The sequence below is a fragment of the Lathamus discolor genome, chromosome 3, assembly GCF_037157495.1.
Source record: "Lathamus discolor isolate bLatDis1 chromosome 3, bLatDis1.hap1, whole genome shotgun sequence".
NCBI classification, from domain to species: Eukaryota; Metazoa; Chordata; class Aves; order Psittaciformes; family Psittacidae; genus Lathamus; species Lathamus discolor.
Window position 1 is genome coordinate 55,519,668 of NC_088886.1, and position 12,122 is coordinate 55,531,789.

At 46.2% G+C, this 12,122-nt stretch overlaps 1 long non-coding RNA gene and 1 other non-coding gene across 2 annotated transcripts; both read left to right on the forward strand.

Moving 5' to 3' along the window:
• The first annotated feature begins 5,168 nt into the window (after window positions 1–5,168).
• Window positions 5,169–5,287, forward strand: LOC136012457 (5S ribosomal RNA). Its single transcript, XR_010611758.1, has one exon. It is a non-coding gene; the product is annotated as a 5S ribosomal RNA (ribosomal RNA).
• Window positions 5,288–5,979: 692 nt separating this feature from the next.
• On the forward strand, window positions 5,980–8,937 carry LOC136011000 (uncharacterized). Its single transcript, XR_010611139.1, has 4 exons — window positions 5,980–6,082; window positions 7,141–7,289; window positions 8,052–8,247; window positions 8,341–8,937. It is a non-coding gene; the product is annotated as an uncharacterized LOC136011000 (long non-coding RNA).
• Window positions 8,938–12,122: the final 3,185 nt, after the last annotated feature.

A 12,122-nucleotide genomic window follows, 5' to 3' on the forward strand; every position in this document is an offset into this window, starting at 1 on the left:
CTGACAGGGATGGAGCACTCACAACAGATATTTCTCTTAAGCATAAAGGTAGTATGACAGCTTAAATAAGGATGTTTCTAGTTTCCTTTTTCTGTTTCATAGACTTTTTCCTTGCAGCAAATTTCTATTGTTTCAGTCAGAAAGAAATGACATTGATTTTTTTCCTGAATATCTCTGTATAGCTTTATCCAGGGCACCCAGTCTTTGATTTGCAGAGCCAGTGATTATGACTAAATGGATCATTAATCCAGATGACAGTCCAGTTCCTTCACACTTTCTGGCAGAAGATGTTATCCATGCTATCAGAGAAAGAAAATTCTCCTATGAAACCATAAAAGCCTGAAAGCTAACTTTCACCCCTCACTTTCCCCAGGAGCAGCTGAGAGGTTCTACCTTCTGAGCTATTAATTGTCTCTTGCTATCGGAACAGCTGAGCATCCAGCAACCCTTAATTGCAGTTACCCTCACCACACTCCTGAGCTAAAGCAGTGGCATAATCTCAGCTGTACTAACAGGAGACACAAAGAGTCTGTATAACTTGCTCAAAGTATCCACAAGGTCTGTGGTAGAGGCAAGATTTCAGAGCTCCCTTTACAAGCCAGGGCTCTTATCTTTTCCAAAACCAGACAGCACAGAAGCAGGAGAAATTTGCACCCTTCTCCATCACCCTCCTGCTTTTCCATTTTTGATGGACAGGAGGGTAATGTATTGGGCACTTGTTTAGAAACCCCTTACGTTGTGAGCAGGAAGAATAAATGGTCTGTGTGACTGAAGGAGGTGCTACTACCAGTTCAGCAGGCCTGTGAATACAATAATTTCCTGTAACATGCATCCTGCAACCCAGCTGAAGGTTCCCAGAAAGCCTGTGAATAGAGATGAATACCACTTTATCTTCTCTGGACATCCCTCTTTGACATGAGTTTATCATTTCACAAAGAACTAGATCAAACATGCAAAAACTTGGATTTGTATAAAATCTGCCAGCCTCAATATTGACATAAAAAGGAAAGTTATGGGTTTCTGGGCATTCTGTAGTTATGGAAACTTGCCTTTAAACAGTAAGTGTCCTGTCACAAATGAGACCATTCACCATTGTACTGAAAACTGTTCTGTTGTACACCTGATTTGTAGCAGGCTAAGCACTCCCATCAATGGCCCCATAAGTAGTTTTCACACTTGTTCTATCCAATTTAGGAGGGAATATTGGTTTCATCACAATTATATATTCTATTCCTTGTTTTAAACCCTTCTTTTAGGTTTTACTGTGATTTGTTCTATTCAAACTCTGCCTTTGCTGCTGAAGATGTTCTCTCCGGTAAGGACATTTGCAGTGCACTACTTTCTTCTTAGATCACACCAGGCCCTTTCTAGGTCTAGGCAATTTTTCACACTTAAGTTAAAGAGCTAAGCCAATCGTCCTGTGGGTACTGCAACTAAGAAAAGCAAGTTTCCTACTTGTTTATGTCCTCCATTCTTGAACAGCTTCTACTCTCCTCCATATCCTTTTCATATCACTCCTACCTTCTCTCTTAGTTCCCAGAGAGCTTTAGTTACGTGTGTGATGACTGTGCAGCTGGCTGCTGCTTGCTGAAATGACTAAGATGTCAGGTTATAATCATTCTACTTCAGAGTGGGACGTGGACTCTAGGCTCTTCAAAGCTACCAATACACACCTTTAAAGGACCTAACCTACGCATAATACCTTTGAAATTAACATCCCTCTATCAAATTTGGCTGGAGATGTCCAGCGAGTTCCAAAGCTACTGAACTGACAGACAGATTGACAGCATGGTTGCATGTATTTGCCTTATCCCCCCATAACAATTCAGCCAAAAGCTGTCTCTAGATTCAAGACAATGAAACAGGTTTAATGACATTCCAATACAGCCAAAAGACACAGATTTTAAAAGTATATGGTCAATCAACAGTGATTATCCAGACTACAGTGAAAGTCAGTGGATCTGGTTATTGCTCTGCCTGGGGGGTACCCCTCACTCCTGTTACAAGCACAGTGAACCAGTGCCATATGGAAGATTCACATTTAGCTTGTTTTGAAGTTTAAAAAACTGTCTCATCTCCCACCACACGGGCAAAATTGGCGAGCTTTCCCACAAGCACGTTAGCTTTTGCTACCCCTCACTAACTATACTGACAAATACATTCCAGCTGTCATTCTAATCCTGCCAGAGGAAGGAGGTGGGGGGAACTTTTAAAGTAAATCCCTCTTTTCTTGAAAGGTTCAAAATCATTTCTGAGTTAGCTTTTTGTGTCCCTCTCAATTCTTCTCATCTGCAAATAATTGCTTGTAATTAACAGAGAGAAGCAGGCCCTCCAAGGAAGGTAACTCTAGTTGTCTTCAGAACTAACTACCAGAAGCATACCTAAAGCCCCAGTTATTTCTCATGTAAATAATAATGAATAAATCTCAACCTTATCAAATCGAGGTTATTGTGGTAATGATTCATCCACTCCATTCTGACCCTGACAACCTCTACAGTGAAGTCTAGGCTGTTAAAATAGGATTATAATCCTGATTGTAATCCAAAGGAGGTACCTTCCTCCCTTTTTACATATTTACTTTATCTCCTTTGCCAATACATTTTCCAATCACATGTATGTCAGTGGTTTTCCATGAGTTGTGGGGCAGGTACACAGAAAGCAGTGTCATCATAAATTCAGGATATATTTTGATTCAGTTCTCAGTTCTTTGTTGCCACATTATAAGCAGAGCCATGAGGGACAACACAATACTCAACTGTTGTGGGTTTTTTTCTTAGAACTTAGATACTTTTCTAAAAGCAGGGATTTTACAGTATCCAGATGGTGGCCAAAGGACAACTGCCACTACAAAAAAAGGAGCAGCCATAGTAAATAGGGCCACTTAATGCTGATAATATGATACTTTTCCACTGGACTATGTGTTAACGTAATGGGACTTTACCACTTTCTGATTGTGCCAATACAAAGCTTAACCTCCTCCTGTGTGCCTCAAGCAAAGTGAATTTACCTTTTTAACAGTTTATCACAGCCCCATCCGAAACTGGGTATTGCACTTGCAGCCAGGGGTCAGGTCTGAAGCAGAAGGTTCAGTGAGACAGCGAAGTGCAGAGCAGTTCTCAGGAAAGACAGCAGTGCTTCCAGGACTGAGGCATCTTCTTGAAGAAAAGGCAAACACGACAGTGCAACAGTGGGAAGATGACAAAAATGAGCTTCTGACTCAATAATAATAATAATAATAATAATAATAATAATAATAATAATAAAGCCTAGAACTGAAGAAACAAGAAATATAGGATTCGCACCCCACACCCCCACACCCCAAAAGAAAGGAGGAAAATAGCAGAGAGTGGCAGGGGCACTAATGGGTCTGATGAAGTTTTCTGGGGTTTCCTTCTCTCCTAATTTCTGACCAATGCTTAAGAATATTTTGCACTTAAAACTTTTCCTTTGTAAAGCTGTGGCAGAATGAGGCACCCCCCAGGCCAACAGGGATGTAAAGTTGTCTGAGGTAGCCAGGGTTCTGCTGAGGCTGCAATGTCGCCAGTATGGAAGACTTGGGAACGTGTAAGCTGTCTTTTGTGTAACTCCCCTGTTAAGCAGAACCTTAACACTGTTGCTATGCACAACCAGAAACAGGTACCTTTGTGCTTAATCTATTGTCTTTATTCCCCCTAAAAGGGATTTTCTGCTCCTTGTTAGAACACTAATCTTCCATAACCCTACAAGGTCGGGTTACCTGTTTATGGCCAGAAACTGTCTCTATCTCTAGCTTTCTTTCATGTCTTCTCCCTTTCTGAACAAATGCATTGTGTTTTGTGTCTGAGCAGGGGTTTACAATGGATTTCCTCTTGTGAGTGGTAGTGACCCAAAGGCACATAGTACACCCTTCACTCAAAGTCTCAGCAGCATTTAGCACCACTTGAAAAGGATGGCAACAAAATCTGTCACCCACAGCCAGAAAAAAAACCCAATGAAAGAAAAGACAAACTCCAGATGAAATAAAGTCACAAAGAGACAGCAATCAGCCGTCTCTGTGCATTTACCTAGAGGGGGATTTAAAACTGCAGCGGGTTTTGGAGTGAGGGAAAGGAACAGAGCAGAAGACGCAAAGAAAGAAAACTTCCTTGTACTGTTAATTCCCCTGACTGCTTTGCACATGCTTTGAGGAAGATGCAGGGCAAAATCATTCCAAGATCCCAGCATTCTAAGGCAATAATGTAGCTCATTTTATTACCATTTACAGCTTTCTTTTCTTTCTTTTCTTTCCTTCTTTCCTATTTTCCTTTTTTCCTTCTATTTCTTGCCTTTTTCTTAAGATTCTTTCCATTCTTTCCTTACTTTCTTCTTTCTTTTCTCCCTTTCTTCCTCTTTCTTTCATTCTTTCTTTCTCTCGCTTTCTTTCCTTTTTTCCATAAGATTTTTTCTTTCTTTCCTTTCTTTCTCTTTCCCTTTCTCTCTTTCTCTCTTCCTTTTCCTTCCTTTCTATTCTTTTCTTTCTTTCTTTTCTTTCCTTGTTTTCTTTCCTTTTTTTTTTCCTTTCTTTCATTCTTATCCTTGCGTGCTTTCTGTTTTGTTTTCTTTTCTTTCTTAAGAAAGAAAGAAAAAAAAAACCAAGGAAAGCACGAAAGCAGAACAGAACGAAAGCAAGCTCGGAAGCGAGAGTCTCCTCCCCTCCTTCCGGTCCCGCTTGCTCGCTTGCGTGCTTTCGGGCTTGCTTTTTTTCTTTTCACTAGAAAGAAAAGAAAGGGAAAATCGCGGCGATAAAGGACCCTGCGGGCAACGCCAGCCCAGTTTTCCTTGCTGGGACGTTGAGGCAATAGAGGCCGCTGCCAGCTATGGCGGCCGCCTTTTTACTTGCTGGGATGTCGAAGCCATAGGGGCCCCCGGGGGAATTCGGGACCCCTTTTTCTCGGTGGGGTGCTGCGGAGGGGCAGGCCCGCAGAGGTCCCCGTGCGTTGTTGCTGGGGGACGTAAGGGAAGGAGCGTGGAGTCGCTTGTGCGGGTGTGTTTGCGGCAGGGCATCGGGGCCAGGGCCGTGCGGGGCTCTGCGCTCGGCGGGCTGGTGCGGGTGTGCTTCACAAGGGTGCCGGAGGCTTTGGGTGCTGAGGCTGAGCGCGGGTTGGGAGCGTGTGCGGACGGGCGAGTGCGGTGCTGGCAAAGTCAGAGCTGCCTACGGCCACACCACCCTGAAAACGCCCGATCTCGTCTGATCTCGGAAGCTAAGCAGGGTCGGGCTCGGTTAGTACTTGGATGGGAGACCGCCTGGGAATCCCGGGTGCTGTAGGCTTTTGCCAACCGGTAGAGGACCCTGTGAACAACATCGGCCCCTTTTTTCTTGCTGGGGTTTTCCTATGAAAGGAAAGGGAATAAATAGTTTGCTATATCCACTGCAGGTGGGACGAGAAATAACGAGAAATGACTTTTGAAGGTCCATGCTATTCTATCATTCTATGATTTTACGCTGCAGTTGGAAGTGCTTTGCCTGGAGATTAAAATAAACCCTGCTAATGCTGAAGAGAGATGAACCTAGAAATACCCTCTTGCTGAGAGCAGTTGTTAAAAGCAGGCTAGACAGAATTCTATTCGTTATGACATGGGAACACCTGAGCTTGCATTAGTTGGTCTCTTCCTGCCCCTTTTCTTGCAGACCTTGGGTTTCACATGTGAATTGAGGAGAATTAGAGATAATGTGACAGCTACACGTGTGTTAGCATTGCAGGGGCCAGAGAAGAGCCAAACTGACTGCACACCCTGAGTACAGACCAATGTCATCCCAGAGTGGCACGAACTCTCACCTTGCTATGAGTCCTCCTTATGTTCTGCAAGTTGATAGCAGCCCTTTCACCAGGTGGTGTCACCACCAGGTTTCTTTACTTCCTGCCCAATTTAGCCCAGATTTGTTCCCTGATCTCAGCAGTGGCTGCAGCTGGTTGAAAGTCAGGAGTTCTCCATAAATCACTGCACTCTACAAAGAAAGGGGGTTGGGAAATGATGTTTTTTCTCCACATGCTTTTTTGCTATCTGTAGGCAAGAGTAAGCTTCCTTGAAGCAGTCCTTTCTGGGCTACTGTCTGGAAATTGAGGTAAGAGAGGTTATGTCTTATTTTATGTTAAATCTTTCAGGACCTGGCTAAAGGGTGTTCTGAGTTTCAGTGCTAATTCTGCTATTACAAAATATCTATTACACTAGAGTTTTGTCAAGCAAAAGAAGGTAGATCATTGTACCTAATGTTGTCTCATTTGGTTAAACAATGTCTAAGCATTTTAAGATGCATCATTCTGCTGGCAAAATCGCTACTTCTATAGAAGCAAAAAGGGTAGAGATGTCATCCAGCTGCAGCTGATGTGGGTGACAAACCTGGAGCTTACATCTAGTTGTTGACTGTTCTTCTAGTTGTATGCAGTTCATTTTATCCAACATGCAAAATAATCTGGTAAACCCATGCAAGCACGATACCTGCTTACCAGTGAAAGAAATACCACCGTATTTTTACTGTTAAAGAGAATCACATATGACAAACGCTGTGAGATTCTGCTCTGTCATACTGAAATTTACTGGCGAGAGCTCGCCCCAGCGTGCTCAGGTGTGTATTGCAAGTAAATGAACAGTGATTAGATGACTCCTTGTTAAGTGCTGCACCTTCGTCTGGCGTTTCTAGCCCCTGAGCAGCATCTTCACTGCACCCTCAGACCCAGACCACACGAGGGAGTGGTGAGAGGCACAAGAGCTCTATGGCAAATGTGTGTGGGAGCCGGGGTTAGCGCTGGGTGAGTGTCTGGGCGGAGAAAGGTGCAGCAGCAGAAGCTGTGTTGGTGCTGGCAGTGTGTGAATCCACACATCACCCCAGCTTGCTGCAGTGGTGTCAGCTGAGGAGAGCAGCCAGGTTAAGAGGCTACCTTCAGAGTGGTTATCTCCAGTGACTCCAGCACTCCTGGTGTCTCTAATAGCCTGCACAGCCCATGAGACTGACAGTAATAGGAAGGTACTATTTCTGTGAGGCTCTTTTTGAGGTAGAGCAGCTTGCCAGGCCTTCCCAAAACGACTTGAGTGGCTCGTTTGTGTGTGCAGGGTGTTTCTCATCACAGACCAAAGCTTCTCCAGCAGTCAAAACACTTTGGTTTCCTTCTCTTGCCCCAACAGAAGGGAAGTGTGTGGTCAATTGCAATGATAGCACATGCAGAGGTGTTGCCCTGAAGCAGGATGAAATGGCTGTGTCCTTCCAGGAAGCCACCTCCAAAAGGAGGCTTGCCTGTGAGCTGGAGTGCCTCGACGGGAGAGCTGCCCCTGCAGTGAGTGCCCATTCCCAGAGAGGGATGGAGAGCTGGGGACTTGGCACCTTCCTGCTTATCACCAGGGGTGAAAAGTGTTATGATATGAAATGGTTTGGGTTGGAAGGGACCTTAAAGCTCACCCAGTTCCTACCCCTGCCATGGGCAAGGACACCTTCCACTAGAACTGGTTGCTCCAAGCCATGTCCCGCCTGGCCTTGAACACTGCCAGGGATGGGGCAGCCACAGCTTCTCTGGGCACTCTGTGCCAGGGCCTCAGCACCCTCACAGAGAAGAACTTTCTGATGTCTGCTTGCAATCTCTCCCCTCTGTCAGTTCAAAGCCATTCCCCGTTGTCCTGTCCCTACAGGCCCTTGTCCAAAGCCCCTCTCCAGGTTTCCTGTAGCCCCTTTAGGCACTGGAGCTGCTCTAAGGTCTCCCCTTCAGGAGCCTTCTCTTCTCCAGGCTGAACCAGCCCAGCTCTCTCAGCCTGGCTCCAGAGCAGAGCTGCTCCAGCCCTCGCAGTGTCTTCATGTCTGTGAGAATTGTTCTTAAGAGCCCTCTGCAGCTAAATGGGAATTCCGCTGAAAAATTATGTTTCTTGTTTAAATCAGTCCCCACTTCCCATCCCGCCCCCATGGAAGTGACCAGAGCTAGAACGTGAGGGATAAAGTTACTTCAGTGGGGCTGAATGCATTTCTAAAGTACCGGAACTGACTCTCATGGATCGCTTGCCTCACGCCTGGTTCTTTCCTCCCACCCTTTCGTTTAACCCCAATTTAGGTTTTTTTCCTCCTCCATCCCCGTTTTTCGGCTTCGAGGTGAGCTGAGGTCCGGTTTCCCTCTAGTGGTTCATCGCTTTGTATGCAGCCCTGAAGCCCAGAAGAGCTTGGGCCTTTCGAAGTTCCAGAGCAACCTCAACACCAGGGGAAACGCTTGGTCCTCTGTTTTGGGCCAGACTCGGGTCAGGCAGCAGCAGGTATCCTGCAGCGAGGAGTTATGTGAGCTGTTACAACCGACGGATAATGGAAAAGGGATTCCTAAACCCAGCTCTTATCGCTTCCCTTTTTAGTGGTGCTCTGGAGAAGCCAGCCAGCATCCTCGCAGCTCAAAGTGCTTTTGGAGATGTGCGTCAAAAGGACAGCTGTCCTCTTCTTCATTCCTGAGCTGTCTCTGCATCATTTCTCATTAGTGATTAGAGCAATTATTAGTACATCTCTTATTAGTCTTAGCTGCCATCGAATGCTGTACTTGGTTGTAGCATTTAGTTTTCTGCAGCAAGAGCCAGGGTCAGGGGTCTGCATGCGGCCTCTCAAGGATACTGAAAGCTGGTTTGGATCTCAGAAGTGGTACAGCTTCTGCCACAGTTCCAAGGCAAAAAGGTTTGCCAATGCCATGGCAAGAAATGTGACCAGCAGCCATGTGAAATAAAGGGACAAGCTGTATCTGGTCTAGTGGGTGATTCTGTCACCTGGATCTAAGGTCTGTATTGATGTTCACCCTCCTGTTTCAAAGGAGTTAATGCAGGAGTATATTCCAGGTGCAATTGTTCATGGGCAGAAAACACGTGGTAGGTCTGAGATGCCTCTGGATTTTCCTTGCAAAGGGAGCATGGTTCCATGGGTGCAGGTTCCTGGGGCTTGAAAGCATCCTGAGCAAGCAAGACATAGGAGAGTGCTGCAGCATCTGTGTGCATCTGCAGCTCTTGGTTAGCTTTGAAAATGATGCTGCTGCAGGAATCATGCCAGGAGACCTCTTTAGAGGTGAGGGAATGTGCTATAGCCAATACCTGCAGCAGCTCTATGATTTGAACACAGGGAGAAAGTTAAGAACCCAGAAGATACAAGAATCGACCGTAACAGACATCAGGAAGACCTAGCAAAGGCTGAGACAAGCCTTAAGCATACAAACCATGTCTAATGGGTCCAGTATCAAAATGAGCCTTTGAAAATACACCAGCTCTGGCCCTCTCTCTGTTTCTCCACCACCATTTTGGTGTCCCACCATGGCTGGGGAAAGGCAGTGCCTTGCAGAGCTCATGTAACTCCTCTTGGCTGTTTGCTGACCTGGTTATCTCCCATCAGTGCTCCCAGCATGACTGGTGAGGTGTCCTGCAATGTCCTTTTGCTGGTGGCTGTGAGAGCAGCGATGCTGGTCGAGGAAGCACCCTTGTCCTTCCTTAATGCATTTGCCCAGGGTTGAGCTTCCTCTGCCACCAGTTGCCACGGTTCATGGCACCCCCTTCTGACTGAGGAGCCTGCAATAGCGAGGTTAAATGCTTGTCTGCTGTGCAGCCCTGCAGCGGTTCCTCTGGCAATGGCACAGCTTCAGGTTTCCAATGCCTGACACCTCACTGGGCAATGCCCACTGACCTTCCTTGCCCAATAGGCTGTGCTCATTGCTTGGAGGGGACCTACTGGCCTGAAGCATCCTGAGGTCTTCTCTCTGCCTTCTAGACCACTGCTTCTGCTGGAGCTGGTGTGGGCCCCCAGTCCCATTCACAGAGAGGTGAGTGCTGTGGTTTCCAGACAGTTTTGTGATTGTTATAACTGGTTTTCAGTCTGAATCACAGTAATTCTCTCATGTTCCATAGTTCTGTTCCACCAGCAATGCTGAGAAGACGGGGCACTGTGACCCTGTCATCTGCTGACTCTGTGACTGCTCTGTGGTTGCAGTACACTGAATTGCTGTCTTGGGCAAGCGCATTTCTCCTTCCTGCTTTCCAGGTTCTCTTAAAGCAGCTTCAGGAGTATTTCTCCATTGTCTGTCTGTGCGTTACAAACCAGCCTTCAAGATTAACTCCTTGTTATTAGTGTATAGTCAGTACACAGCTTGGTTTGAATACTTTGCCTGAGTTTCCAGGGACTGATTTTGCCTTCCTTATGGCTGCTTCTTGGGGGATGTTTGTAAATTAGTCACTGACTTACGAGTACGCCCAGCTCATTAATCTCCAACCACCATCATTTTCACGTCATGGGCCTTGTTAGTACTTTAGTTCTCCAAGTCTCCCAGCTCCTGGGTTGTTAAAGTTTCACCACTGTACAAAATCCACTTCACTTTACATCATCCTCAAATGTTGTTCACATATTCCTATTGTCTGTATCAAGGCAATCACTACCGGTATTAACCATGAGCAGCCAAATCAAGCCTGAAGGGAGCTCAACTCATAACATCTCTTTGGTATGATGTAAATATATAAATGTGACACAGCTTGATGCTGTGGTCACCAGACGAGGGCAGCTATGTCTCCCATCAGCCTGGTGAGGATTCCAGGGAGGGACAAATCACGTTACCAGGCACAAAACAGCTGGCTGTGATCATCGGGCTCACCAGGATGTGTCTGAGCATCTCAACATGAGCTACCAGTAGGCAAAGCTACGATGAAGTTCTGCCTGCTGAGACCTTGTGTGTCTCCAGGTGCGGCTCTGGGGTTTCTATCTGATTCCTGGACACCACTGGGTCAGGATCTACATGCTTCTCTCTGCCTTGTCTCCTTACCAGCTACCCTCCAGGCTCTCGCAGCTGCTTTACGGCCCCTTCATCCAGTTACAGGTTTTATCACCTCTGCCTTGGACCAGTGATGCTCACCCAGTGTTTTCCCTTGCCCCTGCAGTTCTCAGCCTGTCTCAGCCCTGTGAGTGCTGTCACCGTGAGGCACAGTGCAGGGGGCACTTGTGCTGTTTTCTCACTTCCTTGCTGGCAGCTCTCCATCAGGGTAGTCTGGGGGCACTGTTGGGAACCAGTGCCTGTATGAAGTGCGTTACCACTTGCAACGTGCTCCAAAGGACCTTTTACTGACGCCAGCACCTACCACACCTTGTCTGGAAAAGTTATTTTCTCAGTGCAAGAAGCCAGTGAGGCCAAACACTGCTGTAAGGTAAAGCACCAGTTTTGCCTATTTGTTCCCTCCCGTTTGATGTTATTCAGATGTGTTGTGAAACATTCTTCATATCTGAGCATAGGAGAGCTATGGTTACTGGCCAGACCTTTCCCTCTCTTCCCTCATCCTGGAGAAGGGGCTCTGTTTGGTGGTCTCGGCCCCCTGACTCTATTTTGTCTGACTTAACTAAAAGCCTTGTCGCTGGTGTGAGATTTCATGTGCCAATTCCTTGAAAATTCTGGAGTTTCTGGGTTCTTCATCCTTACTGAAAGCTGTGACTCAGTAACTGGGGAATTTTCAGGACATACCTGGACAGTTTTGTTGGTTTTATCAGCAGCAGCACTGGGTGATCTCACTTCCTTGCTTGTAATTCATAGGCAGCTTTTCATGTCTAAGGGCAGAATTTGCTAAGACCTCAGCAACATGCAGAAACTGAGCCACAGGTGATGTGCTTCCAGGGCTGTCTGTACTATAGCCCTCTCCATACTCCCACAGCATCGACACCATGAAATACTGCATCATGTATGCCTTCCCTGCTTAGAAGGGCCAAAACCGCTAAATCTTGATGGCTGCTCACATAGAAGCAAGAATCTGGATTACTCTGTAGGCTTTTCCTTGCACGTTATTTTTGCTTTTTGTTTGAGTCCCCCCTGCTCTCCACAGCCTAAATTTTTACTGCAGCATCAATTTCCTCATTTAAAGTTTAACCCATTGCCAACATCTTTTCCTTTCAAGGGACAGAGAGATTGTCTTGCTGAGACATTAGCGGAATGCAGTGGTCCAGCCCTGCTTGTTGGAGCTGCTGATGGACTGTGGCTGCTGCTCCCTACTATTGTCAACCAGGCTCCTGGGCAAGGAAATCTCAAAAATGTGTGGATAACAGTGTTGCTGTCCTCATGGGTTGCTATTCCGGTGCTGTGCATTGGCTGCTAGTTTGTTGTGACCCATGTTTCACAGTTTGTTGTGGCCCAGGT